Source organism: Protomyctophum bolini, assembly GCF_963924005.1.
Source record: "Protomyctophum bolini genome assembly, chromosome: 9".
Classification (NCBI taxonomy): Eukaryota; Metazoa; Chordata; class Actinopteri; order Myctophiformes; family Myctophidae; genus Protomyctophum; species Protomyctophum bolini.
The window spans coordinates 11,863,262-11,880,006 of record NC_137870.1 but is presented as its reverse complement, the minus strand read 5'-3'; positions in this window follow the sequence as shown (position 1 = coordinate 11,880,006).

The following is a 16,745-nucleotide window of genomic DNA, read 5'->3' as shown; positions in this document are numbered from 1 at the left end:
CGCCGTTTTTCATCATTTTTGAGGATTTGAAGAAAATTCAAAATTTCAAAAAACATGGGTTATAGCCCATCGTTTTTTGAATTTTTGAAAAAAATGTTATCCTCATTTTTCATCATTTTTGAACATGGGCTATAGCCCCTACCGTACGGCATACTATAGCACGCCGTTTTTCATCATTTTTGAGGATTTGAAGAAAATTCAAAATTTCAAAAAACATGGGTTATAGCCCATCGTTTTTTGAATTTTTGAAAAAAATGTTATCCTCATTTTTCATCATTTTTGAACATGGGCTATAGCCCCTACCGTACGGCATACTATAGCACGCCGTTTTTCATCATTTTTGAGGATTTGAAGAAAATTCAAAATTTCAAAAAACATGGGTTATAGCCCATCGTTTTTTGAATTTTTGAAAAAAATGTTATCCTCATTTTTCATCATTTTTGAACATGGGCTATAGCCCCTACCGTACGGCATACTATAGCACGCCGTTTTTCATCATTTTTGAGGATTTGAAGAAAATTCAAAATTTCAAAAAACATGGGTTATAGCCCATCGTTTTTTGAATTTTTGAAAAAAATGTTATCCTCATTTTTCATCATTTTTGAACATGGGCTATAGCCCCTACCGTACGGCATACTATAGCACGCCGTTTTTCATCATTTTTGAGGATTTGAAGAAAATTCAAAATTTCAAAAAACATGGGTTATAGCCCATCGTTTTTTGAATTTTTGAAAAAAATCTTATCCTCATATTTCATCATTTTTGAACATGGGCTATAGCTCCTACCGTACGGCATACTATAGCACGCCGTTTTTCATCATTTTTGAGGATTTGAAGAAAATTCAAAATTTCAAAAAACATGGGTTATAGCCCATCGTTTTTTGAATTTTTGAAAAAAATGTTATCCTAATTTTTCATCATTTTTGAACATGGGCTATAGCCCCTACCGTACGGCATACTATAGCACGCCGTTTTTCATCATTTTTGAGGATTTGAAGAAAATTCAAAATTTCAAAAAACATGGGTTATAGCCCATCGTTTTTTGAATTTTTGAAAAAAATGTTATCCTCATTTTTCATCATTTTTGAACATGGGCTATAGCCCCTACCGTACGGCATACTATAGCACGCCGTTTTTCATCATTTTTGAGGATTTGAAGAAAATTCAAAATTTCAAAAAACATGGGTTATAGCCCATCGTTTTTTGAATTTTTGAAAAAAATCTTATCCTCATTTTTCATCATTTTTGAACATGGGCTATAGCTCCTACCGTACGGCATACTATAGCACGCCGTTTTTCATCATTTTTGAGGATTTGAAGAAAATTCAAAATTTCAAAAAACATGGGTTATAGCCCATCGTTTTTTGAATTTTTGAAAAAAATGTTATCCTAATTTTTCATCATTTTTGAACATGGGCTATAGCCCCTACCGTACGGCATACTATAGCACGCCGTTTTTCATCATTTTTGAGGATTTGAAGAAAATTCAAAATTTCAAAAAACATGGGTTATAGCCCATTGTTTTTGAATTTTTGAAAAAAATGTTATCCTCATTTTTCATCATTTTTGAACATGGGCTATAGCCCCTACCGTACGGCATACTATAGCACGCCGTTTTTCATCATTTTTGAGGATTTGAAGAAAATTCAAAATTTCAAAAAACATGGGTTATAGCCCATCGTTTTTTGAATTTTTGAAAAAAATGTTATCCTCATTTTTCATCATTTTTGAACATGGGCTATAGCCCCTACCGTACGGCATACTATAGCACGCCGTTTTTCATCATTTTTGAGGATTTGAAGAAAATTCAAAATTTCAAAAAACATGGGTTATAGCCCATCGTTTTTTGAATTTTTGAAAAAAATGTTATCCTCATTTTTCATCATTTTTGAACATGGGCTATAGCCCCTACCGTACGGAATACTATAGCACGCCGTTTTTCATCATTTTTGAGGATTTGAAGAAAATTCAAAATTTCAAAAAACATGGGTTATAGCCCATCGTTTTTTGAATTTTTGAAAAAAATATTATCCTCATTTTTCATCATTTTTGAACATGGGCTATAGCCCCTACCGTACGGCATACTATAGCACGCCGTTTTTCATCAATTTTGAGGATTTGAAGAAATTTCAAAATTTCAAAAAACATGGGTTATAGCCCATCGTTTTTTTAATTTTTGAAAAAAATGTTATCCTAATTTTTCATCATTTTTGAACATGGGCTATAGCCCCTACCGTACGGCATACTATAGCACGCCGTTTTTCATCATTTTTGAGGATTTGAAGAAAATTCAAAATTTCAAAAAACATGGGTTATAGCCCATTGTTTTTGAATTTTTGAAAAAAATGTTATCCTCATTTTTCATCATTTTTGAACATGGGCTATAGCCCCTACCGTACGGCATACTATAGCACGCCGTTTTTCATCATTTTTGAGGATTTGAAGAAAATTCAAAATTTCAAAAAACATGGGTTATAGCCCATCGTTTTTTGAATTTTTGAAAAAAATGTTATCCTCATTTTTCATCATTTTTGAACATGGGCTATAGCCCCTACCGTACGGAATACTATAGCACGCCGTTTTTCATCATTTTTGAGGATTTGAAGAAAATTCAAAATTTCAAAAAACATGGGTTATAGCCCATCGTTTTTTGAATTTTTGAAAAAAATGTTATCCTCATTTTTCATCATTTTTGAACATGGGCTATAGCCCCTACCGTACGGCATACTATAGCACGCCGTTTTTCATCAATTTTGAGGATTTGAAGAAATTTCAAAATTTCAAAAAACATGGGTTATAGCCCATCGTTTTTTGAATTTTTGAAAAAAATGTTATCCTCATTTTTCATCATTTTTGAACATGGGCTATAGCCCCTACCGTACGGCATACTATAGCACGCCGTTTTTCATCATTTTTGAGGATTTGAAGAAAATTCAAAATTTCAAAAAACATGGGTTATAGCCCATCGTTTTTTGAATTTTTGAAAAAAATGTTATCCTCATTTTTCATCATTTTTGAACATGGGCTATAGCCCCTACCGTACGGCATACTATAGCACGCCGTTTTTCATCAATTTTGAGGATTTGAAGAAATTTCAAAATTTCAAAAAACATGGGTTATAGCCCATCGTTTTTTTAATTTTTGAAAAAAATGTTATCCTAATTTTTCATCATTTTTGAACATGGGCTATAGCCCCTACCGTACGGCATACTATAGCACGCCGTTTTTCATCATTTTTGAGGATTTGAAGAAAATTCAAAATTTCAAAAAACATGGGTTATAGCCCATTGTTTTTGAATTTTTGAAAAAAATGTTATCCTCATTTTTCATCATTTTTGAACATGGGCTATAGCCCCTACCGTACGGCATACTATAGCACGCCGTTTTTCATCATTTTTGAGGATTTGAAGAAAATTCAAAATTTCAAAAAACATGGGTTATAGCCCATCGTTTTTTGAATTTTTGAAAAAAATGTTATCCTCATTTTTCATCATTTTTGAACATGGGCTATAGCCCCTACCGTACGGAATACTATAGCACGCCGTTTTTCATCATTTTTGAGGATTTGAAGAAAATTCAAAATTTCAAAAAACATGGGTTATAGCCCATCGTTTTTTGAATTTTTGAAAAAAATGTTATCCTCATTTTTCATCATTTTTGAACATGGGCTATAGCCCCTACCGTACGGCATACTATAGCACGCCGTTTTTCATCAATTTTGAGGATTTGAAGAAATTTCAAAATTTCAAAAAACATGGGTTATAGCCCATCGTTTTTTGAATTTTTGAAAAAAATGTTATCCTCATTTTTCATCATTTTTGAACATGGGCTATAGCCCCTACCGTACGGCATACTATAGCACGCCGTTTTTCATCATTTTTGAGGATTTGAAGAAAATTCAAAATTTCAAAAAACATGGGTTATAGCCCATCGTTTTTTGAATTTTTGAAAAAAATGTTATCCTCATTTTTCATCATTTTTGAACATGGGCTATAGCCCCTACCGTACGGCATACTATAGCACGCCGTTTTTCATCATTTTTGAGGATTTGAAGAAAATTCAAAATTTCAAAAAACATGGGTTATAGCCCATCGTTTTTTGAATTTTTGAAAAAAATGTTATCCTCATTTTTCATCATTTTTGAACATGGGCTATAGCTCCTACCGTACGGCATACTATAGCACGCCGTTTTTCATCATTCTTGAGGATTTGAAGAGAATTCAAAATTTCAAAAAACATGGGTTATAGCCCATCGTTTTTTGAATTTTTGAAAAAAATGTTATCCTCATTTTTCATCATTTTTGAACATGGGCTATAGCCCCTACCGTACGGCATACTATAGCACGCCGTTTTTCATCATTTTTGAGGATTTGAAGAAAATTCAAAATTTCAAAAAACATGGGTTATAGCCCATCGTTTTTTGAATTTTTGAAAAAAATGTTATCCTCATTTTTCATCATTTTTGAACATGGGCTATAGCTCCTACCGTACGGCATACTATAGCACGCCGTTTTTCATCATTTTTGAGGATTTGAAGAAAATTCAAAATTTCAAAAAACATGGGTTATAGCCCATTGTTTTTGAATTTTTGAAAAAAATGTTATCCTCATTTTTCATCATTTTTGAACATGGGCTATAGCCCCTACCGTACGGCATACTATAGCACGCCGTTTTTCATCATTTTTGAGGATTTGAAGAAAATTCAAAATTTCAAAAAACATGGGTTATAGCCCATCGTTTTTTGAATTTTTGAAAAAAATGTTATCCTCATTTTTCATCATTTTTGAACATGGGCTATAGCCCCTACCGTACGGCATACTATAGCACGCCGTTTTTCATCATTTTTGAGGATTTGAAGAAAATTCAAAATTTCAAAAAACATGGGTTATAGCCCATCGTTTTTTGAATTTTTGAAAAAAATGTTATCCTCATTTTTCATCATTTTTGAACATGGGCTATAGCCCCTACCGTACGGCATACTATAGCACGCCGTTTTTCATCATTTTTGAGGATTTGAAGAAAATTCTAAATTTCAAAAAACATGGGTTATAGCCCATCGTTTTTTGAATTTTTGAAAAAAATGTTATCCTCATTTTTCATCATTTTTGAACATGGGCTATAGCTCCTACCGTACGGCATACTATAGCACGCCGTTTTTCATCATTTTTGAGGATTTGAAGAAAATTCAAAATTTCAAAAAACATGGGTTATAGCCCATCGTTTTTTGAATTTTTGAAAAAAATGTTATCCTCATTTTTCATCATTTTTGAACATGGGCTTTAGCCCCTACCGTACGGCATTTGTAAGTGTAAGGCTTAATTGGGTCGTCCACTCACAGTTAACAGTCTTTGTATTGAGTTTGTGCTTGAAATGTAGGCCTACTGTAATTCTGCAAACTGTTAATAAATATTTCAATCAATCAATCAATCAAAATTGACATTTCAACTATTGATCAGACGCTGTGCATTGACGACACCTAGTGGTCATTCATTTTAATTGCATGCATGCAGAGAAATCACAACATTGTGAGACGCACTGGGTCGTTGCCATGTTTTGCCACGGAAACCAGCGACCTGCCTTGTGTAAGTAAGTAAGTACATTTTATTTATAAAGCACCTTTCTTAACAATGTTACAAAGTGCTGTACAGTGACACAATAAAATCAATCATAATTAAAACAGGACAGTACAACAAGCAAATAAGAACAACATAATCAAGTCTAACGGCTAAGCAATACGGCAGGCTGTAGGCTGTAGTCAAAAGCACCGGACGAATGAAGGCAGGCAGAGAGTGTTCTGAAGTGTAGTGTAGAGTCGATCATTTTATTGCAACCGAGACCAAGACAGAGAGCTTCGCCATTGTCCCTGAGCCTGGAGCTCAGGGACTCCCTCGTACTGAACCGCTGCCGCGGCCAGTTTAAGACTCCCTAAACCTTGCATTTTACAGGACATATATACAGTGTTTTTGCATAAATGGTAAATGGTGCATTTATATAGCGCCTTTATCCAAGGCGCTTTACATAGATTGTGCATTACATTCACCCATTCATACACCAATGGCAGCGGAAACCATGCAAGGCACCAACTAGCACATCAGGAGCAATTAGGGGTTCAGTGTCTTGCTCAAGGACACTTCGACAGTAACTCTGGGGGAGCCCGGGTTTAAACTGGCAACCTTGCGGTTCCCATCCAGGCACTCTACCCCTGAGCCACCGCCGCCCCTAGACACAGATATACGGAGGTGGAGACTGAAACTTTACATACCGGTATTCATCAACATATTGCCACTTGGTAAGCAAAGGTCTCTCCTGGATACAATAGAATGCTAAGTTCCCTATCACACCTGGCCAGGCCAAGCTACTTGACTAAGGCCCACGACACCTTGACTTTAAATATCAAAGACAGGCCTCTGCAGACACAGTGACTGCAGATAGTGACAGTTGGACATTTTAACATGGCTTATATATGAATATCATGAAATATAGATACCACACCTGCATGCTTTTGGGCGGCCAATAAGGGCAGGGGTAAAACAGAGAGAATTGTTCCGGATCCTTAACATCAACTAGCACAGAAAAGCTGTGTTGTAGTAACCAGCACTTAGCTCAGTGGATGAGTGTCTGTGTTTGTGATCCACAGGTCCAGGGTTCAAATACCACATTATTCATGTGTCTCTGTGATGCTTTGCTTTGCACACTGACTTTCAGAAGGACAACTTTAAAGCAGCACAGAAATTCCCAATGATTGTGTGCCTCAGTGGACCAACGGATAAGTCAAATGATATCCGTAGTATACCTAGTAGAAGTGTGCCGGTTCGAACCCCGACATACTCAAATCTTTACTGACACTTTGCATTCCACACTAACATCAACTAGCACAGAAAAGCTGTGTTGTAGTAACCAGCAGTTTGCTCAGTGTGATGAGTGGCTGTACTTAGTTGTGATCCACAGGTCCACGGTTCAAATCCCATATTATTCATGTGTCTCTGTGATGCTTTGCTTTGCACACTGACTTTCTTGAATAAAAAATAAAAACTCAAAAGCACCAGGAGACATCTGCTGAATGCCCCAAGGTGCCTTGGCTCAATGGTGTGGAGCGCTTGACCCGTTGCCTCTGCTTCAGACAGTTGGCCGGTTCAAGTCCCATGTCATGACATCAAGGTGCTGGGAAGGACCATCGGGAGACGGTGCTCTCTCCCCCTGTTTCCTGAAAAGTAACGGTTGGGGGTTATGCCGTACGATATAGGCTATAGCCCACGGTCCAAAATGATGAGAAACGAGGATAACGTTTTTTTTTCAAAATTTCAAAAAACATGGGCTGTAACCCATCGTTTTTTTTTTCATTTATTCCGCAATTTCCGCAATTTCCATTTCCACAATTTCCATTTCCGCAATTTCCGCAATTTCCGCAATTTCCGCAATTTCCATTTCCGCAATTCCGCAATTTCGCAATTTCCGCAATTTCCATTTCCGCAATTTCGCAATTTCCGCAATTACCATTTCCGCAATTTCCGCAATTACAATTTCCGCAATTTCCGCAATTTTGCAATTTCCACAATTTCCATTTCCGCAATTTCCACAATTTGCGGAAATTGCGGAATAAATGAAAAAAAAAAAAAAAACGATGGGTTATAGCCCATGTTTTTTGAAATTTTGAAAAAAAAAAATTATCCTCGTTTCTCATCATTTTGGACGTTGGGCTATAGCCTATATCGTACGGCATAACCCCCAACCGTTACTTTTCAGGAAACAGGGGGAGAGAGCACCGTCTCCCGATGGTCCTTCCCAGCACCTTGATGTCATGACATGGGACTTGAACCGGCCAACTGTCTGAAGCTGGCAACTGGGTCAAGCGCTCCACACCATTGAGCCAAGGCACCTTGGGGCATTCAGCAGATGTCTCCTGGTGCTTTTGAGTTTTTATTTTTTATTCAAGAAAGTCAGTGTGCAACACAAAGCATCACAGAGACACATGAATAATGTGGGATTTGAACCGTGGACCTGTGGATCACAACTAAGTACAGCCACTCATCACACTGAGCTAACTGCTGGTTACTACAACACAGCTTTTCTGTGCTAGTTGATGTTAGTGTGGAATGCAAAGTGTCAGTAAAGATTTGAGTATGTCGGGGTTCGAACCGGCACACTTCTACTAGGTATACTACGGATATCATTTGACTTATCCGTTGGTCCACTGAGGCACACAATCATTGGGAATTTCTGTGCTGCTTTAAAGTTGTCCTTCTGAAAGTCAGTGTGCAAAGCAAAGCATCACAGAGACACATGGATAATGTGGGATTTGAACCCTGGACCTGTGGATCACAAACACAGACACTCATCACACTGAGCTAAGTGCTGGTTACTACAATACAGCTTTTCTGTGCTAGTTGATGTTAAGGATCCGGAACAATTCTCTCTGTTTTACCCCTGCCCTTATTGGCCGCCCAAAAGCATGCAGGTGTGGTATCTATATTTCATGATATTCATATATAAGCCATGTTAAAATGTCCGACTTATACATTTGGTCACTGTGCTAAGGGCATGCTAAATAAGTCAACTGTCACTATCTGCAGTCACTGTGTCTGCAGAGGCCTGTCTTTGATATTTAAAGTCAAGGTGTCGTGGGCCTTAGTCAAGTAGCTTGGCCTGGCCAGGTGTGATAGGGAACTTAGCATTCTATTGTATCCAGGAGAGACCTTTGCTTACCAAGTGGCAATATGTTGATGAATACCGGTATGTAAAGTTTCAGTCTCCACCTCCGTATATCTGTGTCTATGCAAAAACACTGTATATATGTCCTGTAAAATGCAAGGTTTAGGGAGTCTTAAACTGGCCGCGGCAGCGGTTCAGTACGAGGGAGTCCCTGAGCTCCAGGCTCAGGGACAATGGCGAAGCTCTCTGTCTTGGTCTCGGTTGCAATAAAATGATCGACTCTACACTACACTTCAGAACACTCTCTGCCTGCCTTCATTCGTCCGGTGCTTTTGACTACAGCCTACAGCCTGCCGTATTGCTTAGCCGTTTCTGTCTCAAATAGATAGAATTATAGTCAGTGTAAAGGGAGAAATTACACGACACAGGCTCCCATTGGCCCGTGAGTTCCAACCTCTCGGCCAACGGGAGATTGCCCCTGTGTTTCGATCGCGTTGCCACGTCTGCTCGTATCAAGCCTGGCTTCGTCCACTGAAAACGTTTTTATTTCGGGAACATTTTTCTGATTTTATTTGACTTGATTATGTTGTTCTTATTTGCTTGTTGTACTGTCCTGTTTTAATTATGATTGATTTTATTGTGTCACTGTACAGCACTTTGTAACATTGTTAAGAAAGGTGCTTTATAAATAAAATTTACTTACTTACTTACACAAGGCAGGTCGCTGGTTTCCGTGGCAAAACATGGCAACGACCCAGTGCGTCTCACAATGTTGTGATTTCTCTGCATGCATGCAATTAAAATGAATGACCACTAGGTGTCGTCAATGCACAGCGTCTGATCAATAGTTGAAATGTCAATTTTGATTGATTGATTGAAATATTTATTAACAGTTTGCAGAATTACAGTAGGCCTACATTTCAAGCACAAACTCAATACAAAGACTGTTAACTGTGAGTGGACGACCCAATTAAGCCTTACACTTACAAATGCCGTACGGTAGGGGCTATAGCCCATGTTGAAAAATGATGAAAAATGAGGATAACATTTTGTTCAAAAATTCAAAAAACGATGGGCTATAACCCATGTTTTTTGAAATTTTGAATTTTCTTCAAATCCTCAAAAATGATGAAAAACGGCGTGCTATAGTATGCCGTACGGTAGGAGCTATAGCCCTTGTTCAAAAATGATGAAAAATGAGGATAACATTTTTTTCAAAAATTCAAAAAACGATGGGCTATAACCCATGTTTTTTTAAATTTTGAATTTTCTTCAAATCCTCAAAAATAATGAAAAACGGCGTGCTATAGTATGCCGTACGGTAGGGGCTATAGCCCATGTTCAAAAATGATGAAAAATGAGGATAACATTTTTTTCAAAAATTCAAAAAACAATGGGCTATAACCCATGTTTTTTGAAATTTTGAATTTTCTTCAAATCCTCAAAAATGATGAAAAACGGCGTGCTATAGTATGCCGTACGGTAGGGGCTATAGCCCATGTTCAAAAATGATGAAAAATGAGGATAACATTTTTTTCAAAAATTCAAAAAACGATGGGCTATAACCCATGTTTTTTGAAATTTTGAATTTTCTTCAAATCCTCAAAAATGATGAAAAACGGCGTGCTATAGTATGCCGTACGGTAGGGGCTATAGCCCATGTTCAAAAATGATGAAAAATGAGGATAACATTTTTTTCAAAAATTCAAAAAACGATGGGCTATAACCCATGTTTTTTGAAATTTTGAATTTTCTTCAAATCCTCAAAAATGATGAAAAACGGCGTGCTATAGTATGCCGTACGGTAGGGGCTATAGCCCATGTTCAAAAATGATGAAAAATGAGGATAACATTTTTTTCAAAAATTCAAAAAACGATGGGCTATAACCCATGTTTTTTGAAATTTTGAATTTTCTTCAAATCCTCAAAAATGATGAAAAACGGCGTGCTATAGTATGCCGTACGGTAGGAGCTATAGCCCATGTTCAAAAATGATGAAAAATGAGGATAACATTTTTTTCAAAAATTCAAAAAACGATGGGCTATAACCCATGTTTTTTGAAATTTTGAATTTTCTTCAAATCCTCAAAAATGATGAAAAACGGCGTGCTATAGTATGCCGTACGGTAGGGGCTATAGCCCATGTTCAAAAATGATGAAAAATGAGGATAACATTTTTTTCAAAAATTCAAAAACAATGGGCTATAACCCATGTTTTTTGAAATTTTGAATTTTCTTCAAATCCTCAAAAATGATGAAAAACGGCGTGCTATAGTATGCCGTACGGTAGGGGCTATAGCCCATGTTCAAAAATGATGAAAAATGAGGATAACATTTTTTTCAAAAATTAAAAAAACGATGGGCTATAACCCATGTTTTTTGAAATTTTGAATTTTCTTCAAATCCTCAAAAATGATGAAAAACGGCGTGCTATAGTATGCCGTACGGTAGGGGCTATAGCCCATGTTCAAAAATGATGAAAAATGAGGATAACATTTTTTTCAAAAATTCAAAAAACGATGGGCTATAACCCATGTTTTTTGAAATTTTGAATTTTCTTCAAATCCTCAAAAATGATGAAAAACGGCGTGCTATAGTATGCCGTACGGTAGGAGCTATAGCCCATGTTCAAAAATGATGAAAAATGAGGATAACATTTTTTTCAAAAATTCAAAAAACGATGGGCTATAACCCATGTTTTTTGAAATTTTGAATTTTCTTCAAATCCTCAAAAATGATGAAAAACGGCGTGCTATAGTATGCCGTACGGTAGGGGCTATAGCCCATGTTGAAAAATGATGATTTTTTGTTCAAAAATTCAAAAAACGATGGGCTATAACCCATGTTTTTTGAAATTTTGAATTTTCTTCAAATCCTCAAAAATGATGAAAAACGGCGTGCTATAGTATGCCGTACGGTAGGAGCTATAGCCCATGTTCAAAAATGATGAAAAATGAGGATAACATTTTTTTCAAAAATTCAAAAAACGATGGGCTATAACCCATGTTTTTTGAAATTTTGAATTTTCTTCAAATCCTCAAAAATGATGAAAAACGGCGTGCTATAGTATGCCGTACGGTAGGGGCTATAGCCCATGTTCATAAATGATGAAAAATGAGGATAACATTTTTTTCAAAAATTCAAAAAACGATGGGCTATAACCCATGTTTTTTGAAATTTTGAATTTTCTTCAAATCCTCAAAAATGATGAAAAACGGCGTGCTATAGTATGCCGTACGGTAGGGGCTATAGCCCATGTTCAAAAATGATGAAAAATGAGGATAACATTTTTTTCAAAATTTCAAAAACAATGGGCTATAACCCATGTTTTTTGAAATTTTGAATTTTCTTCAAATCCTCAAAAATGATGAAAAACGGCGTGCTATAGTATGCCGTACGGTAGGGGCTATAGCCCATGTTCAAAAATGATGAAAAATGAGGATAACATTTTTTTCAAAAATTCAAAAAACGATGGGCTATAACCCATGTTTTTTGAAATTTTGAATTTTCTTCAAATCCTCAAAAATGATGAAAAACGGCGTGCTATAGTATGCCGTACGGTAGGGGCTATAGCCCATGTTGAAAAATGATGATTTTTTGTTCAAAAATTCAAAAAACGATGGGCTATAACCCATGTTTTTTGAAATTTTGAATTTTCTTCAAATCCTCAAAAATGATGAAAAACGGCGTGCTATAGTATGCCGTACGGTAGGAGCTATAGCCCATGTTCAAAAATGATGAAAAATGAGGATAACATTTTTTTCAAAAATTAAAAAAACGATGGGCTATAACCCATGTTTTTTGAAATTTTGAATTTTCTTCAAATCCTCAAAAATGATGAAAAACGGCGTGCTATAGTATGCCGTACGGTAGGGGCTATAGCCCTTGTTCAAAAATGATGAAAAATGAGGATAACATTTTTTTCAAAAATTCAAAAAACAATGGGCTATAACCCATGTTTTTTGAAATTTTGAATTTTCTTCAAATCCTCAAAAATGATGAAAAACGGCGTGCTATAGTATGCCGTACGGTAGGGGCTATAGCCCATGTTCAAAAATGATGAAAAATGAGGATAACATTTTTTTCAAAAATTCAAAAAACGATGGGCTATAACCCATGTTTTTTGAAATTTTGAATTTTCTTCAAATCCTCAAAAATGATGAAAAACGGCGTGCTATAGTATGCCGTACGGTAGGAGCTATAGCCCATGTTCAAAAATGATGAAAAATGAGGATAACATTTTTTTCAAAAATTCAAAAAACGATGGGCTATAACCCATGTTTTTTGAAATTTTGAATTTTCTTCAAATCCTCAAAAATGATGAAAAACGGCGTGCTATAGTATGCCGTACGGTAGGGGCTATAGCCCATGTTCAAAAATGATGAAAAATGAGGATAACATTTTTTTCAAAAATTCAAAAAACGATGGGCTATAACCCATGTTTTTTGAAATTTTGAATTTTCTTCAAATCCTCAAAAATGATGAAAAACGGCGTGCTATAGTATGCCGTACGGTAGGGGCTATAGCCCATGTTCAAAAATGATGAAAAATGAGGATAACATTTTTTTCAAAAATTCAAAAAACGATGGGCTATAACCCATGTTTTTTGAAATTTTGAATTTTCTTCAAATCCTCAAAAATGATGAAAAACGGCGTGCTATAGTATGCCGTACGGTAGGAGCTATAGCCCATGTTCAAAAATGATGAAAAATGAGGATAACATTTTTTTCAAAAATTCAAAAAACGATGGGCTATAACCCATGTTTTTTGAAATTTTGAATTTTCTTCAAATCCTCAAAAATGATGAAAAACGGCGTGCTATAGTATGCCGTACGGTAGGGGCTATAGCCCATGTTCAAAAATGATGAAAAATGAGGATAACATTTTTTTCAAAAATTCAAAAAACGATGGGCTATAACCCATGTTTTTTGAAATTTAGAATTTTCTTCAAATCCTCAAAAATTATGAAAAACGGCGTGCTATAGTATGCCGTACGGTAGGGGCTATAGCCCATGTTCAAAAATGATGAAAAATGAGGATAACATTTTTTTCAAAAATTCAAAAAACGATGGGCTATAACCCATGTTTTTTGAAATTTTGAATTTTCTTCAAATCCTCAAAAATGATGAAAAACGGCGTGCTATAGTATGCCGTACGGTAGGGGCTATAGCCCATGTTCAAAAATGATGAAAAATGAGGATAACATTTTTTTCAAAAATTCAAAAAACGATGGGCTATAACCCATGTTTTTTGAAATTTTGAATTTTCTTCAAATCCTCAAAAATGATGAAAAACGGCGTGCTATAGTATGCCGTACGGTAGGAGCTATAGCCCATGTTCAAAAATGATGAAAAATGAGGTTAACATTTTTTTCAAAAATTCAAAAAACGATGGGCTATAACCCATGTTTTTTGAAATTTTGAATTTTCTTCAAATCCTCAAAAATGATGAAAAACGGCGTGCTATAGTATGCCGTACGGTAGGGGCTATAGCCCATGTTCAAAAATGATGAAAAATGAGGATAACATTTTTTTCAAAAATTCAAAAAACGATGGGCTATAACCCATGTTTTTTGAAATTTTGAATTTTCTTCAAATCCTCAAAAATGATGAAAAACGGCGTGCTATAGTATGCCGTACGGTAGGGGCTATAGCCCATGTTCAAAAATGATGAAAAATGAGGATAACATTTTTTTCAAAAATTCAAAAACAATGGGCTATAACCCATGTTTTTTGAAATTTTGAATTTTCTTCAAATCCTCAAAAATGATGAAAAACGGCGTGCTATAGTATGCCGTACGGTAGGGGCTATAGCCCATGTTCAAAAATGATGAAAAATGAGGATAACATTTTTTTCAAAAATTAAAAAAACGATGGGCTATAACCCATGTTTTTTGAAATTTTGAATTTTCTTCAAATCCTCAAAAATGATGAAAAACGGCGTGCTATAGTATGCCGTACGGTAGGGGCTATAGCCCATGTTCAAAAATGATGAAAAATGAGGATAACATTTTTTTCAAAAATTCAAAAAACGATGGGCTATAACCCATGTTTTTTGAAATTTTGAATTTTCTTCAAATCCTCAAAAATGATGAAAAACGGCGTGCTATAGTATGCCGTACGGTAGGGGCTATAGCCCATGTTCAAAAATGATGAAAAATGAGGATAACATTTTTTTCAAAAATTCAAAAAACGATGGGCTATAACCCATGTTTTTTGAAATTTTGAATTTTCTTCAAATCCTCAAAAATGATGAAAAACGGCGTGCTATAGTATGCCGTACGGTAGGGGCTATAGCCCATGTTCAAAAATGATGAAAAATGAGGATAACATTTTTTTCAAAAATTCAAAAAACGATGGGCTATAACCCATGTTTTTTGAAATTTTGAATTTTCTTCAAATCCTCAAAAATGATGAAAAACGGCGTGCTATAGTATGCCGTACGGTAGGAGCTATAGCCCATGTTCAAAAATGATGAAAAATGAGGATAACATTTTTTTCAAAAATTCAAAAAACGATGGGCTATAACCCATGTTTTTTGAAATTTTGAATTTTCTTCAAATCCTCAAAAATGATGAAAAACGGCGTGCTATAGTATGCCGTACGGTAGGGGCTATAGCCCATGTTCAAAAATGATGAAAAATGAGGATAACATTTTTTTCAAAAATTCAAAAACAATGGGCTATAACCCATGTTTTTTGAAATTTTGAATTTTCTTCAAATCCTCAAAAATGATGAAAAACGGCGTGCTATAGTATGCCGTACGGTAGGGGCTATAGCCCATGTTCAAAAATGATGAAAAATGAGGATAACATTTTTTTCAAAAATTAAAAAAACGATGGGCTATAACCCATGTTTTTTGAAATTTTGAATTTTCTTCAAATCCTCAAAAATGATGAAAAACGGCGTGCTATAGTATGCCGTACGGTAGGGGCTATAGCCCATGTTCAAAAATGATGAAAAATGAGGATAACATTTTTTTCAAAAATTCAAAAAACGATGGGCTATAACCCATGTTTTTTGAAATTTTGAATTTTCTTCAAATCCTCAAAAATGATGAAAAACGGCGTGCTATAGTATGCCGTACGGTAGGGGCTATAGCCCATGTTCAAAAATGATGAAAAATGAGGATAACATTTTTTTCAAAAATTCAAAAAACGATGGGCTATAACCCATGTTTTTTGAAATTTTGAATTTTCTTCAAATCCTCAAAAATGATGAAAAACGGCGTGCTATAGTATGCCGTACGGTAGGAGCTATAGCCCATGTTCAAAAATGATGAAAAATGAGGATAACATTTTTTTCAAAAATTCAAAAAACGATGGGCTATAACCCATGTTTTTTGAAATTTTGAATTTTCTTCAAATCCTCAAAAATGATGAAAAACGGCGTGCTATAGTATGCCGTACGGTAGGGGCTATAGCCCATGTTCAAAAATGATGAAAAATGAGGATAACATTTTTTTCAAAAATTCAAAAACAATGGGCTATAACCCATGTTTTTTGAAATTTTGAATTTTCTTCAAATCCTCAAAAATGATGAAAAACGGCGTGCTATAGTATGCCGTACGGTAGGGGCTATAGCCCATGTTCAAAAATGATGAAAAATGAGGATAACATTTTTTTCAAAAATTCAAAAAACGATGGGCTATAACCCATGTTTTTTGAAATTTTGAATTTTCTTCAAATCCTCAAAAATGATGAAAAACGGCGTGCTATAGTATGCCGTACGGTAGGGGCTATAGCCCATGTTCAAAAATGATGAAAAATGAGGATAACATTTTTTTCAAAAATTCAAAAAACGATGGGCTATAACCCATGTTTTTTGAAATTTTGAATTTTCTTCAAATCCTCAAAAATGATGAAAAACGGCGTGCTATAGTATGCCGTACGGTAGGGGCTATAGCCCATGTTCAAAAATGATGAAAAATGAGGATAACATTTTTTTCAAAAATTCAAAAAACGATGGGCTATAACCCATGTTTTTTGAAATTTTGAATTTTCTTCAAATCCTCAAAAATGATGAAAAACGGCGTGCTATAGTATGCCGTACGGTAGGGGCTATAGCCCATGTTCAAAAATGATGAAAAATGAGGAT